Below are 16,559 nucleotides of genomic sequence, written 5' to 3' on the forward strand. Positions count from 1 at the left end.
TGTTCTTATCTCAACCTTTGAGCTTTACCTTTTTTGCTTTGATTCTAGTCCCCATCCTGCTGGGGGTGGGGAGGGGGAATGAGCAAACAGCTCTGTAGTAAGGCCCCCACAACAGTCTGCTTTCCTGTGCTCCCCCTGGCAAAGCCAGGACCACACTAATGTTGGCCCGCTGGTGCCTGTGCTAACCAGACTGTAGCTGGATTCCCAGCTGCTCTGTAGGCATACTGTTTTTTAGAGTTTACCTGAAGATTTTTGTTTGCTTCCCGTTGCTCAGTAACTCATATAAAGTTATTAGCATAAAAATATGTGTAGATTGTCTTGTCTTCTCCTCATTAGCCCAGTTGTTTCTAATCCATTTTGTTTTGCAGCACCATGGGCTGATACCTGCATTTCCTGAAGAAGAAATCTGCTTTCTTTAACTTTTCCCCCCACAACATATGCTGTATTGGGTGTGCTGTTTAGTTACTGCCCTCACATTCCTCTCACCAAAATATTTCTGTATGGTCTGTTACTCTTCAATTAAATACCACACACTTCCCTCCTATCCTATTAGTGTATCCACTTACTCTTAACAGCCTCTTCTGTTTTGTTGGGCAAATTTTTTTTCTTTGCCAGGCTTTTGGCCCCATATAATTTTATTTATTTATTTATTTCAACAGAACATATCACAGGAGAACAGTATCCTAAAGCTTTTGCTACAAATCCTGGGGAAGGCAGCATGATGTATTGGGCCAAGGAATGTACTGTTTTGTCTTCTGGCAGGTAAGCAGTGATTATTCTGGGTCGGCTGTTTTCCCTGTTTCCTTATCTACAGCTTTGGTACTTGCACAATTTCTCTCTCTCTCAGCCCTTCAACAAAGAATAATAATTCTGGACATGTATCATCCATCTCCAAGACTAAAATAGGCTCCAATACCTGAACATTATTTCTCAATTTTATCCATCATCTTGTTTTATATAAATCTTCCCAATAAATGTCTCAATTTACAGTGTTGCTGCATCTGTCAAGATGAGTCTTCTGCTGTGTTTAAAGGTGATAATTCTAATGTCTGGGTGAAAATAGTGTGCCTTTGTCAGTGGAAAAAAACCCAGCCAACCCAAAACTAAGTCCAGTCTCCATCCTTTTCTTACATCAGATCTTTCTCTAATTTGCTGATACAGGCAAAACCGATGCTCATTGCAAAGATTAATTATCAACCAAGATGCTGACGTTGTAATGCGTAATCTGTTTTCAGTTGTGACAGGAAACCTCAGCTCATACAAGAGTCCTGCTGCATGGCAGGAAAACCTGTAAAGCAACGCTGGCTGCAAACAGTTTGGGCTGGAATTGGAAAACTACAATTTTTCTTGGGTAGCAAAGTATCTTTATCCCACCCCATGTGCTCTTTAGCTCAGTGGGTTCCCATACAATGTATTGCAATTTGACTTCTCAGAATTAGGAATAGAGGGAATGTGGGCACATATTGAAAGCTGTTTTGATAAATAGATATGATTGAGCTCTCTAGAATGGGGACCGTAAAATAGTAGAAGTGTTTAAATTATTTCACTGCTTTATTGCTATAAATTATAATGAAAATAAGGTTTTTGTTTTACTTGACCACTTTTGAAAATGAGCTTTCTTTCAATTTTTCTGGTAAGACTGGTTTGGAGATTTTGTGTCTTTTCCTTGGTCCTGTGATGCTGATGGAGAAATGGGCATTCTGCTGAGGTATAATATAAGATAGGCTGAGCTCATGGCTAATCTTTCAAAATCTCCTGGTGCACAGGTTTCAGGTAGACAGTGAGTAGTCATTTTGGATTATGTCCTCCTGGAAGACCTATGTTAACACATCAGGAATCTAGAAATGATTGCCAAAGAAAGTCACAAGGAATCTGCACCATAGGACAGGCAGTTTGAAGGTGATGTCTCAGTAGTTGTGTATTCTTTTGGACTTTAAAGAACCTTCATGGGAACAGAGGCTCCACTGAGGCTGTTGTTAAATATTTCGTTATCGTCTCCCATTTTTTTTAAAGAACTTTTCCTGATCAGAAATAATTTTACAGAAGATAAACATCAACTCTTAGCAGAATTAGGTTACCACTTAGGGAGACAGGAAAGTTAATAGCAGAATTCTAAAAAAGGCTACAGTAGCTCTTAAACTGTACCATTTCTCTGATCATCCAAAAAAACTATATAGGTTTCATTAAAAAGAAGAACATTTTTAGATTTGGAAGGGCAATCAATTTTTTATTATTTTAAAGCAATGGTTTAATTTCCCTGATTCAACTAGCCATTCTAGATCACAGAATCAAAGAATGGTTTGGGTTGGAAGGAACCTTAAAGATCATGTAGTTCAAACCCCCCCTTGCCCTGGGCAGGGACACCTTCGACCAGACCAGGTTGCTCCAAGCCCCATCCAGCCTGGCCTTGAGCACTGCCAGGGATGGGGAAGCCCTGGTTTGATGGGCAACCTGTTCCAGTGCCTCACCACCCTCACAGGAAAGAATTTCTCCCCATATATCTAATCTAAATCTGCCCTCTTTCAATTTAAAACCATTCCCCCTTATCCTATCACTACATGCCCTTGTAAAAAGTCCCTCTCCAGCTTCCTTGGAGATTCCCTTTAGGTACATCATAAGAGCATGTGGTTCCTCAGGGGTCTGTAATGGGACCATGTGTGGTTATATTCCATGTTCCAAGCTGTAACTAATTTTCCTTTTGAATCAGAAAGCCACTAATTCTAAGGAAAACAATTCTTTAACAGATTTTTAACATTTTTAATATTTCTCCTATTTTTCCCTATTAGCATGTTTAAAACTGCTGTGCTTAACCTGAAAACCTGAGTCAGCAGCATGACAGTGTGACAGTTTGTAAACAAGAGGGTTGTGCCATGCACAAAAGGAGCTTGTCACTGCTTGGACCTCCAAAGACCTCAGTAGGCACTGCTGATAGGAAGTGCAGACTTTGCTGTTTGCTCAAGGTGAGGAAGCAATAGCATGACAACTATGTTTTGGGTCATTAGTTCTTTCTTAACTTTAACTTTTTTCTATCTGAATTTGTAAAAAGAAGATTGTCCCATAACCTGGTACTATTAGGTTTTTTGTTGTTGTTTTAGGGGGGTTTTAGGCTTTTTTTTTTTTTTTCTTTTTTTTTCTTTTAATGTTGGGTCATTTAGAAACACTTTTCTCTTTTTGTATTCATCTAAAGTTTATATATTCCCCAGAAAGATAACATACATAATACAGAGATATTAAAAACTCATGGATATTGATGCATTCCATCCTTCCATCCACAGGTAACTCTGAACATAGCTAATCGCTACATAGCTAATTAGGGCATCAGCAATTTATCTCCAGTTGTCAATGTACCTCAGCAAATGTGAGGACAGACAACTTAAGCAAAACATTAAATGTTACTTGCTGTTCACAGCTTATGAAAAATATCCGATCACACTGAATTTTGTCAAAGAGTAGATTCTGGCAAAGAGAGGATGCTGTGCTCTGTACTCTTACAAACCTTTGAGTCACTTTGACCTATTGTTTTTTAATACCATATATTGCCTGTGATACGTGCTCCTCTGCCTGTGGCATTTACTGAGGTTACTGGGGTAGCTGGAATATGCTGTTTCCACATTCTAATTATGAAGAAAAATATTTTTAAAGTGAAACATGGAAACTTGAGGTTTTAAAACAGTTACTTTTTCTGGCCTTCTAACTCTGAAGGTGTCGTGGAAAAGGCAGCAATTCCATGCAGCCACAAGTTCCAAATTTTTTTTTTTTTCATTCAGGTATGGAATTTTCAAAAGTAATTATTGAACATTTATCTGTATGAAGTATGATGTTATCATGGGATGTACAGTCCCTGATTAAGTCAGAACTTAATAGTGCGGTAAAAATAAAAAACCATAATTTCATTCATGCTGATCAATCAATACATCTGAAAAGTACAGCTGCAAAGGAAAAATATTACCCATAGGACACTTAATAAGCCATAAATAGCCAATCTTACATTGATACTCCTAGAGAAAAATACAAGTTCTGTAATCAGTCTAAAAATGTAGTATAAATATCGGTGATTTCTATATTCCTAATTGAGGTCTATGTTTCTGCACACTGTATTTCACACTTAGGATGTAGCTATTACTATTTAGAATATAAATCTTTAAAAAACTGATAGTGTTTACTATTAGAAAATGGGAAACATTAAGTAAAAATCTTTTCTTTTTTCACACATTGGAATTTATTCTCTTGCCTTTCATAGCTTGTTAGTATCTTTCCAAAAGACCCAGTGGCCTGTGTTATCACCATGAACCACGCTGTCTTTCTATGAATATTAGCTTTCTGTTCTCGTATGAAAAAAATCTACTCATGCTAATCTTGCCTGCAATAATTTGCGTCTTTTCTGTCCTTTAAGATAAAAATAATCATATAAAGGCAAAACAAAGAAAAATGAAAAAAACCCCAAACCCTCTTAAAATGTAAAAATTTTATAAATAAATAAGTTTAAATCCCAATGAATAAAATTATGTGGTTGAACCAGGCTGTCAGGTTTGGCTATCCTGTTCAGGGTTGCACCTGTGCCCTTACCTGAACACTTCACAAACACCCACCTCTCACCTTTAGTACATTCTCCTGATATTTTCCATTGCCCAATCTAGCCTGGTTAGTACTAATTTTGTCTCCTTGGGCTTTGCCCTAAACAGTTCCTTTTCCTCTTTTTTGTCTTTGGTATTTATGCTTATGTAGAACATAATCACTTTTTCCACTTAATTTCTGTTTAGCCAGCCTGTGATTTATTTACAGTATTTCCGCAAAGCTTACATTTGTCATTCCAACCCTTTAATCCTTCCACTTATTTAATTAATTCCAAACTCTTGGTCATCTATGGTAGCAGAATAGAGCAATCTAAATGTTTTCTAACTATGAGGAAACATTAACATACTTTCCTAGTTAGTTCTTCTGCCAGTCAGCTTTTATCAGACATCATGGAAGATCTTGAGGACCTCAGAAGAGAGTGGATAATTAGCTATGAAATCTAAGAAAAAATAGTAGGAAAGACTGATCCTCTTGAAAAATAAATCAAAGGGCTAGAAGCCATCCAGAATGGAAACATGGAAATTCACTGGCATTTTTTACTCCTTAGTACAGCTCAAGTACACTAGGACCTGAAGAGATAAGAACCTATTTGTGCTTCATCCTAAAGACTAAGTAATTCTCAGAAGGAAATAAATCCGACCTCATACTGACCAATTACTTAATGTTAAAAGTGAAAGTAGAAGAGTCAAAGCTGTTACTCAGGATGAGATTAAATGTCCTCTTATAAATATCCTCTTATAAATGTCCTGATATTTGATTAGTTAGTCAAGTTTCAACAGAAATGGTCCTTCTCCAGCAGCCTTACAGACTCATCCCTGTTTAGCACTTTCCTAACCTAAATTGGGCTACCCAAAGGCTGTCTTGTTTTCACTGCAGTGCTACATAGTGCTAGTATTATGGATTAGTTTTGTGCCTTTTTTTTCTGTTTCCTTAATTTTTCCTTATTTTTCATCTGTTTTGCTTCTACTAAATAAACAGCTCTGTGCCTACTCCAGTTTCCCACGCTGGAAAGTAGATGTCTGATACACAATTTCTGGAGTTAATATTAACTAGCTTTGACCTCAGATAATCAGAATCTTAAAATGCTACTAATTGCTTTGTTACTAATTAAAGATTTAAAAAAAATATCCTTATGTTTTTTACAACCTGTAGCATTATGAATGGACTCACAAGCTGCTGAAGAAAGTCCGGAGTTTTTAGTCCTTTAAACATCAGAAGTCAGACTCACTATTTCTGTGCTTGCACTCACATAGGTGATCTAATATATTTATGTTAATGCGTGTGGCTGGCCTCTAAGAACCTTTATGACGCTTCTGGACATGGTTCTGTTTAGATTATGTAAAGCTAGACTTTCTGATCAAGCACCAGTACCTGGGCAGTGTGGTTGTAAAACTGCAATTCACAGATGCTTTGCCTCTGCTGCTGTGTCTTTAGATGCACAGGGCCCCATCTGGTTACTAAATCCTTGCATCTGAGATTTGCTTGGTCAATCTGGTCATGCAGAGGTCTGTTACCAAACTTGAATACTTCCTTTGTCCTAGAAATCCAATCCTCTACACTTCAGAAAACAAAGCCAAAGAAAACCAGTGTGTTGACATGTATTAGATGTGAATTTCTCTTGCTCTCTTCCTTTATAATATGCTGTCAGGCTTTGATGGCCTAGTTCCTCTCCAAACACCTTCTTGTTCTTTTCTCTTCTCTCCAGTGAAACTCCACTAATGCTGTTACTGAAATTATTATATTTCATTGACCCACTGTTTATCATATCGTACTGTTTATCAGGAGCAACTGGTTTATTGAGATTTCAGAGATGTATTGTCTATTTGGTTTAAGGCTGTATCTATACAGATTGTATTGATCTAGTAAGAGCCGAATGGTTACCTGGCTGCCTATCACACTGAAAATGAAATTTGTTCAAATTAAGGATATAAACTTGTTTACTACCTTTTTTTACCAGAGATATTACCTGAGGTAAGCCAATACTGTGAGAATTACTCACAAAAACAATTAGATCATTCTTAATTAAATAGCTCCACAGAGAGACCTCTCCACATCATAAATGCTTTTTCTTTTTTTTTTTTCATTAACATGAATTTATTTCTTCATCAAAAATCATCTTCTGCCAGGAAACCCAAACACTTTCATTTAGTCAGAAGCCTCGAGGCAGAGTTCCCACTTCTGGTTGTGGTTTGCTGTTGAGTCTAAAGTCTAAAGACCACACTTTGCTTTAACATACTAGTGATTCTAGAAAAAGAAAGTTGTGAAAACATGAAGCTTTTTCTAAAATGAGATTTGCTTGCCTAAGCTGTTGCCTTATTCTAATTTCATTTAGTTTACTTTGGTGTATAGTAAAAAAGAATATATTTCTACTTACTTTTACATAAGATATAGACATAACTTTTTATCTGCATCAGTCCTGTATTCCTGTGTCTCTGTTGATCTCTAGCTATGGTGGGATGGCTCAGGGAGGGAACTGTGTTTCTGGAATGTAATATTCTAGGGTTCCTTTTTCTGCTAATCAGCTGGCATTTATGTTGTTTGTAACCCAAAGCCCTCTGATGTTAACTGAAGTCTTCCTATTGCTTTTCAATGGACTTTGGATTTGTAAATATGATATACTTAAAAATAACACTGAAGTATTTTTACCTCAAAATATGAAAAATGGTAGGAGGAGAATCAGAGGAAAAACCCCCAGAAAATCAAAATGTACTTGCCTACTTGCTAGTATATATTAGAGTAGAATACAATAGAACAGAGTAGATAATTTCAGTTGGAAGGGACCTACGATGATCACCTAATCCAACTGCTGGACCACTTCAGGGCTGACCGAGTCAAAGCACGTTATTACTGGCACTGTCCAAATACCTCTTAAACACTGACAGGCTTGGGGCATCGACCACCTCTCCAGGAAGCCTGTCCCAGTGTTTGACCACCCTCATGGTAAAGAAATGCTTCCTATTCTTATTTGGGACATTTTCATTGATAATTAGAAGCTCTTTTGAAAGATTTTGTCATTTATAGTGAAATTCATTCTTCACTGTTACAACAGAGAAAAAGGGTTCTGAATATGCCACTACATGGATAATGTTAAATAACAGCATCCTGACTTTACTGAGTTTATTTTAAAATTGAAGGGATTATGTTAATATCTTTTATAAAAATAATAATATAAAAGTACTGCTTTGTAGTTCAATGAAAATTGTCTTGGTGAGAACTTACATCGGTTAAGAAGTCATATTTTTGGGTTGTTACCACCTTCCCATTTTCTTAAGGAAAGTAAAGTTGTTGAAGTCTCTTTCACTAAGGTTTGCAGAAGCTGCAGATGTTGCCAATTACCTGCTGCCAGGAAGCTCAGTGTTGTGCACTATAAAACAGATGAGTAATACTTACTTTGATAGAACCCTTTTTTTCCCATTATTAAAATGTAAATAATTCTTTCACCATTCCAAATATTTGTTAAATTTGAATTTTGGAAGTAAGAGGATAAAATAGTTTAGATAATGGTATAAAAATGTAAAGATTATAATGCTGATTAATTCCATCATTTTTGCAGGCTTTTATAGGAATTTTCCAGTTATGACCACAATTTTATTTTCTCTATCTGGAAAATGACTTTACAATGGGATGACCTTTTTCAGACATGCTTGTTTCACACTACTTTATTTTAACCCATTATATTACTCCCCAAACAATTATAAAAGAAAAGCATATTTAATTGGCAATGTTACATTTGCAACTGTCAGCTTTCAATTATGTCTCAGAAATGAAAACTTATTAATTCATGGATTCACAATTACAAGTATCCTTTAATTCTCTTCCACATTTGATGTATTAAATGGAATGTTTGCCTTCTTTGATGTGGAAGAAATGGTAACATATTTCTAGAGCATAAATTCAAAGGCAAAGCCTTTGAATAGAGGATACAGGATTTCAGGATCGCAGATAGCAGGTGGAAAAGTTGGAAAATCTTCATAGACTACAAAATGCATGATTAAAAAGCTCATAGGATAAGTGATGAAATTATTAACCCACAGAGCTCCATTAGTTTGTTCCCCTTCACATCTGCAAATGCAAAAGGGTTCTACATTAAAGATACTTTTGGTTTTGTCCTTAAATGCAGCTGTGTTCTGTTTCCCGATACTTTTGATAATCAGGAGAAACAAATATTAATCTGATTGTGATTTTGAAAGAGAACTGGAGTCTGGAAAAGCACGTATGTTTTGCAAACAGCAGCATTAATTACAGGTTATTAAACAGAAAGAAAGAATTTCACTTGGCCACAGCTTTGATTATCCTATCAGTATCTATCTGCTCATAGGAAACAACAGATCACATTTTTCTTTTCTTCACTGTTATCGGTTTCAAATATACTTTTATTCTTGCATGAATTGGAATAGATGCATCTGAAACTGAAAGCATCATCTTTCATCTTAATTGCCTGAAAGAAATGCTCGTCAGGGCCCAGCACAGCATACTGGAAGATGACACTTGACAAGGGTAGCTTTTATGTTTCTGTTTATTTATGTAGATTACAAACCCTTCAAGGGAGCAAAGTCAATCCTGTGGCTGTCCATACCATCCTGACTATGCCCTGGCTGTGAAATAGGTTCATGGCAATGCTGTGGAGCTTCCTCCTGTTACCTGCATCCATCCTCTGCCTCCTCCCCCATATCCTTCAGCCTCTCTGCGGTAGCGGTGAGTAATGAACTTCAGATGGAGCATTACATAGGTTCTAATATGCAGACTACTTCACATGCAAGTAGGTGTGGGGCATGATCATAGCTCTTGAGGAGTCATACAGTCCTTTCATGACCTTCAGCTGTGCCTTCTGTAGGGCTGAGGCTGCTAAAACCTCTGTTGAAAGTGCTACAGGCCACAGAACCTGCCTAGCAATAAATAGGTTTTCCTTCCACTCTTCTGCCAAAGTTGATCAGCACAAAAATGGTTTAGAATTCCCCCTTTTAAAGAAAAATACATAAAATCATAAAGTAGTACTTCAAATTTGATTTGCCTCTCTTCTTAATGAACTTTTAAATTATAAGTCTCCTGGATTAGTCACTAATTTGATAAGTTACTTTTATCAATATCATCACCCTTTACCATATTCATTAAATGAAGTTGTTACATTCAACAGCATTTCACACTTCTTGAGCCACAATTCAAAGCAATACATAAACCATACCTTCCATAAAAAGAGAAATGAAGAATGTCTCTCTAAAACTGCTGATCATAACTACTGCATTTATTGTTTGGGGGTTTAATTCTTTAACTATTTATTGAAGTATTGAGAGAATGTGGTTTTTTTATTGTTTGTGAAACTGATAAAGTCCGAAGAGGTAGTTCTCTCCCTGTCATCTAGACCAGAAACTAAGTCATGAGGTAATTACTAGAACTTCTAACGAATGCAGTGAACTTGATTTTGAGTAATTTATTTGTTTGAAGTCACTGTGGAATTTCTGTTCACAACCAATAGAACAATATGACCCTTTAGTTTAAAAATATACTTTAGCAGTGTTTAATCTATCAAACCTTCATATATTAAATCCTTAAACATGTACAGGCAAATAAACCAAATGAATAATACCATGTAACTTGAAGGCATACAGCAGGCATACTCTTAATGAAATTTATTCATGTAATGGACTTATTTTGGCCATTATGTCACATGGCATAATATAATAGGTTAGGAGAGTTTGAAGGATATGATTTCTTTATTTCATTTGACCTGAGCAGAATGATTGAAAAGAATACCTGATGAAAGATTTCTTTTGACTTGGCTTTGCAGTGTCTCCATTCTAGAGAAGGGAAGAAGAGAAAAGGAGTTAATACAGCTCAGTGTTTAGTATCACTTTGTAGATTGTTTGTTCTTATGTTTCAGAATATTGAAGAGGTGAGTCATAAGAGAGAACATTTTGTCCCACATATTTAAAATGAACAAAAGAAAATTATACTGTTATTGTTATGGGTAGAACAGGACTTCGAGTCTTGATTAAGCCCACTCAGTACAAATTACCCCAGCCTGAACAGGCAAGAATCATGTCAGTAGTGGCAATACATGTCTCTACTGGCCATTTAAAGATTTGGGTCTATGGTAGCACAAAAAATGTATACTTTATGTAATTGTAAAGGAGACAACCCTTGATTCTGAAACCTCACACTGAACTACAAAAAATGTATTTCTGACTGTTAAATCTACCATCCATTACAGCCAGTCAAATGGGTACAGAATTTCTACATGAAGATTCCTAGAAATTCTTGAAGGGAATACTTGCAAATTTGTGGGTTTATAGGAAGAACATCCTCCGATTATTTCATAGTCAAGATTTAAAAAGTAGTTAAAAGATGTTTCAGTGACACACCTGCTATATAATCACCTTGCTATTATATTGTTCCTCTTTCCTCCTTTCTAAGGGGCATACTTGTATAAAGTACTGCATAAAACTGTATATAAGAATCAAATTACACACAGAAGGATTCTAACCATCTTCCATGTATGCTTTGTAGTGACATAACAGAAAAAAAAAGGTATAAAGAAAGTACCAGATACACAAAGTTTGCAAATGAAGAAAAAAGAAGGGAAATTACTGCCTCTAGTTCTTTCTGTTATAATCAAGTTAGGCACTGTTTGTAGTAATCAAATAATTTTAGAGTGACAGTATGTGATTAAGATGAAAGAGTATCTCTAAGTAGAGACAAATGCAAATCAATAAACTGATGTAATGAAAGGTTTCAGTAGCCACTTCTAATATTTAGCATTGATTGGCGTGATCTGTTAGTGAGTCTTTTGACCAATAAGCAGCATCTTCATTTTTATGTTTATGAAAACACGGCTAAGAAAAAATGTGAGTAAGACAGTAAAAAATAATTTTGTGTGTGTGTTGTATTGCATATCCTGGTGTACTGCAGATATTCTGACTTAGACTGGAAACTTCTTTGTTTAGTCATTTTTTCTGCTTCAAGTTCTGTCTGTGTGTTTGATAGATGGATGATGGATGCTTGAGCTCTCTCTTTCTCTGCTAACATGGTTTGGTGACTAGGTCAAATTCAGCTGTTTCAGAAGTTTAGCTTATGTTCTTGGCCTGCTTATCAAGGAACTGCTTTGCAGGTCTGCTGGCATCTCAGAAACAATCTATTTATTTGGTACCAGTAGGCCCATCAGCCATTTGATGACCAGATTCCTTGGCTAAAGGAATGCCCCTGAATGGACTTGGAATCATAAAAAGGTTGGGTTGAAAGGAACCTTAAAGATCATGTAGGTCCAAGCCTCCTGCCATGGGCAGGGACACCTTCCACTAGACCAGGTTTCTCCAAGCCCCATCCAGCCTGGCCTTGAACACTGCCAGGGATGGGGCAGTCACAGCTGCTCTGGGCAACCTGTGCCAGGGTCTCACTGCCCTCACAGGAAAGAGTTTCTTCCCTATACCTAATCTAAACCTACCCTCTTGCAGTTTAAAGCCATCCCCCCTTGTCCTATCATTACATGCCCTTGTAAAAAGTCCTTCTCCAGCTTTTGTATAAGTCCCTGTCAGGTACTGGAAGGTCGCTATAACGTCTCCCTGGAGCCTTCTCTTCTCCAGGCTGAACAACCCCAACTCTCTCAGCCTGTTTTCATAAGAGAGGTGCTTCAGCCCTCTGAGCACCTTTGTGGCCCTCCTCTTGGACTCTTCTTGTGACAGGATCAAGACCTACATTAAAACAGAAAATCTGTCTTTGCTCTTTCTAGTGAAAAGAACTGCAATGCAAATATGAATGTCACAAATTATAGCAAACCTCCAGGTGTCAATCCCCCTGCCCACCCCCGCCTCAGCTTCACCAGGGAAACTAAATATTTCACCTTTGTTCTGTCTACAGCAACTCTTACCTCATCTGCCAGGAGGCATGTCTCACTATCAAGAAACACAGAATCGAACTTTCTTGCTGACAGAGATGCTTAGGAAATAAACCCCCATTACCCACAGAGCAAACGGTCCCTTTTTAGCCATCCCAGTGGAAATCCCAGCAGAAGGATGCGTGTTTGTTGTTATGATTTCTTATGACCTTTCTTGGTTTTATTGCACTTTGATAGTGAATGCCTACTGGCATCTTGATGTTTTTAACCTCCTGAGCTGATGTGGGGATTGTTACAAAACAGCAGTTATTTATATTTAACTACCTAGGAATTTCCTCCTTTCACTGCATTGGCCAGTGTCCCAGCTGAGGCAGTGTGTACGCCAGAATTTGTGACTGCTTTATTATGGTGAGGCATGAAGGTCAGAGTGGCACTTCTCTGAATGACAAAGCCATGGATGAGCTGTTCAGCACATTCTGCTGAACCATACTTTTTTTACTTGGACAAGTGTTTCAACGTATTTTAAAATGAGTGTTTTGAATATGCCAGGATACTGGAATTATGTATTTTATCCACTTGCCTCAAGAATCAAGCAAACCTTCAGGTACCTACGTTATCTAACTGCACACCAATATGATAGCGCATGTATTCTTATAAAACATCTGGTTTTTAGCTAGGGTAGGAATTTACAGCTGTATCTTAACACTATGAATCCAAGACTTGGCTAAATCAGAAACTATACCTGATTCTGAAAGGGGACACAACAGTCACATAATGCTTTTAAGAAAACTTTATTTGTTAAATTTATATGAGCCTTCAAACACTTAAGAATTGGTGGTATCCTTTATTGAGCACTTACTACCATTTTACTGTGTATATAATCACCTTCCATATTACTGACCTCATTTTCCGCCTCTATGTTCCAGACATGAGGTATAATTAACTTATAAAGTAAAATCTGCCTGGTCAGTCTTAAGTGTTTCATGAAATGATATTGAGAATTGTCCTTCACTTATATGTGACTTAAAATCACCATCTCTTTGAAAACCTGCTGTAAAACCAGGTGAACAACCTCCAAACAGACATGTAAATTATTCCTCATTTTCCTAATAATGAGAATACTGTATAATGCCACTAAAAATACATGAAGAATTAGTAATGCTGGTGTTCTTAGGGGGTGACTCACTTCCAAGACCGCAGTTTTTCATCTCCATGTTTCTGCTGTCTACCTATCATTAGCTTCAGAACAGAGCACGTCTCTGCTCAACTCACCTGTCAGTATTGTTTACTGGCCTCTTGAAACTCATCACTTGCCTTCATTTCATTTTTTTTCCTCAGCCATATAATATTTAGAGTAGTATGTATGCATAAAAAAAAGTACAATATTGCCTGATATAAGTACAATTTTGCCCTTCTGCTCTAAATCTCCTTTCTTACCTTAACCTGTTCATCTGCTTTTTCAATTGAACAGCTCATTCATCTTGTGTAGTTGGATCTTTGATAGAAGTTGCTTCTTGGGGGTGGCAGAGATAACACTAATTCCAGAGGAGGAGGTCCTGAAGGACTACTAATTTCAAAGAAATGAAAGACAGTAACTCTAACCTTTCATGAAAACGGGTGCTGTAGGGCTCACTGTCAATGTCTTGTGACCTTAGAAGCCTTTTTTGTCTCAAATGATTACGGGCCACACAACGTGGCATTTAACAGAAGGATTTTCACTGACAGTTTTATTTTACTGAGGTGCCCCAAATCTGATCCTGTTTTATCCATTTCCACCTATAGTTATTTTGATTTACTACTTTCGTCTTCTAAATATAAAGACTTTTATATCATTGATATTTCACTACATGTGATTAGCTGGAAAGATGACATTTACTGTTGTCACTTACAAAGAAAAAAAGTTTCCCAATGTTTCACAGCAAGAATTGTGAAAAAAGGAACAAAAATATATAGGAACTGTCACTGAAGGCTGCACAAGTAATTTAAGAAAAGATGACAAAAGAGGAAGAGATACTGTTTTCATTTGCATTCTACCACCTTTGATGCTGCTACTGAAATGCCTACCTATTTATTTACAGAAAGGTTGTCTGGAGTTGGTCTTTAGTGAAAAATCAGTGCAACACTTGAGTTTGCTTGTGGATTTGTCGCAGGAGGCTTTGAGGATTTGGTTACTGTACACTTCATTTGCCAACCAGCAACATGCTTCCCCATCCAGCAGAGGTTTTTTTACATTTTCCTCCCACTGTTTGGAGTTTGGTAATCAATGGGTGGATTGAAATTATATCACATGGAAGTGGAGACTGTCTTTTTATCTGCATATGTATTGTACCAGTGCTTCTGAATTTAAACCCATTGAACATGAGTGGGGAATGCCAATTCCGTCATTGAGGTTGAAACCTGAGGCCAAAAGAGTATTTATCTTCATGATTCTCGGAGTATCCAGGAGTCCAGGGTTTCACAACACACACAGGCTCCAAAACACGTTTAGAAATGCTGGTCAGTGAGCCAAGCCAATGGCACTACTTCAGTTCTTCAGTCCTTTGCAGCCTTTGAACTGCCAGAGCAACAGAGCCTCTAAGAAACACTCCCATGTGACTCCTGCACCTACAGCTTTTGTTTTCCGTCATATAAGGGACTCCATCAAGCCCAGCTCCATATTGTTGATTGGCAAACCATTGATGAGAGGAAAAGCCACTGCCCTGATGAAGATGACATTAGTCCTTCCTCTCCCTTCCTACAGCTCCGGCTCAGGTGTATGACCTGTGAAGAGATGGCTCCCTGCTGTGGCTTTCATACTTTTTAAACATATTTTTACATATGCAAAAGCAGTGGCTTTTTCATACTCCCCAGTATGAAAAACAGTGCTGCTGGTGTCACTGCCAGTTTTCACTCCTCCAACACCTTCTGAAGTCACCATCCTACTTAGCCATAACCCCACAAAATCACCCTATTCCTCAGTTATTCTTGTATCAGGAGCACACAAATGTGTACAGGGCTGAGCTGCAGACATATCTGTCCTGCTAATGTCGACTCTTAACGTGCCTGCTGTTTTGCTAAATTTGTGCTATTCAAGCTGTACACCTACAGGAGCACTCTTCTATACCTGTTGTCTGAAAAGAGAGATGCAAATTTATATATTTGCTTTCCTAACACTATTCCTTCCTCTCCTTTCCCCATCTCTGTAGCAATTGCAACGTCACTCTCCGTCCTTTTGGCAGACCACTGCTTTTCCCAGGAGGCACTCTATGAGCCTGTGTTTTCCTTCCTTACTCTAACCACATTTTTACAAGCACACATAAACATCTGTCTTGGGATTTTTCTGTTCTTCTCTTTGGCTCGATCTACCTGATAATGGTGTGTTAGCTTCAACCTCCCACACTGCAGTCTTGAAGTACCAATGCCATTGCTTCTTTTCAAACAGAATTGGCCCCCATTTCAGAAGGCATGGGTGAAGAAATCTGGCTAGGAAAGGACAAAACGGTGCAAGCTCTTTGTAGTTTGAGATCTCAATTTATTTCTGGGCAGGGAAACATAAACTCTTTCCTTCTGAACTTTAATTGGCAATAATGTATTTTGAGATGCTTTTGTATTTTATTGTTGTCTTAAAAAAAGGATTTCTGGGAATTTATAGGTCTCAATCAGACCAAATTGACCATTTCTGCTCATATGATAAGATGCCAAAATTGAACAAGCTTTTTGAGGAAGAAGGACATTGCACAGTGCTTTTAGCTGTTTACGTGTGTGACTTGAGCTACTCTTTGAAAGAATGGATTTAGCCGGCCTGTATTACCTCAGTGATGGATTAGGGAGGGGCAAATTGTATCCACAGTATACAAGATACTAAGGCAAGCAAAAACTGTAACAAGTTTGAGGATTTTAGTTTCTAAGTAACTACCTTGGAGAGCTAGAAGTAGTACAGCTCAAGGCTGCGTGTCAGTGGGAACAAATACAAGTTCTCCACTGTCCTTGCCCATGACAGATCCTGTGATATTTTACAGTTTGATTTTATATTTTGGCTTATTTCTGTAGTAAGAGTATTTAACAAAAATTCCCATTCAGGCCTGCTTGGTAGTCCTGGACAGTGATGGATGAGAGAACTTAAAAGTTATCTGTAGCTTCAAGTTGTAGCAGCCTGAGCACGGGATAGGAGATGAAG

At 37.6% G+C, this 16,559-nt stretch overlaps 1 long non-coding RNA gene across 1 annotated transcript; it reads left to right on the plus strand.

Annotated features, from left to right (window-relative positions):
• Positions 1 to 663: 663 nt before the first annotated feature.
• LOC119155831 lies at positions 664 to 9,268 on the plus strand. The gene is made up of 3 exons (XR_005106860.1): positions 664 to 762; positions 2,787 to 2,960; positions 9,104 to 9,268. It is a non-coding gene; the product is annotated as an uncharacterized LOC119155831 (long non-coding RNA).
• The last annotated feature ends 7,291 nt before the right edge of the window (positions 9,269 to 16,559 follow it).

The sequence above is a fragment of the Falco rusticolus genome, chromosome 11, assembly GCF_015220075.1.
Source record: "Falco rusticolus isolate bFalRus1 chromosome 11, bFalRus1.pri, whole genome shotgun sequence".
Lineage (NCBI taxonomy): Eukaryota > Metazoa > Chordata > Aves > Falconiformes > Falconidae > Falco > Falco rusticolus.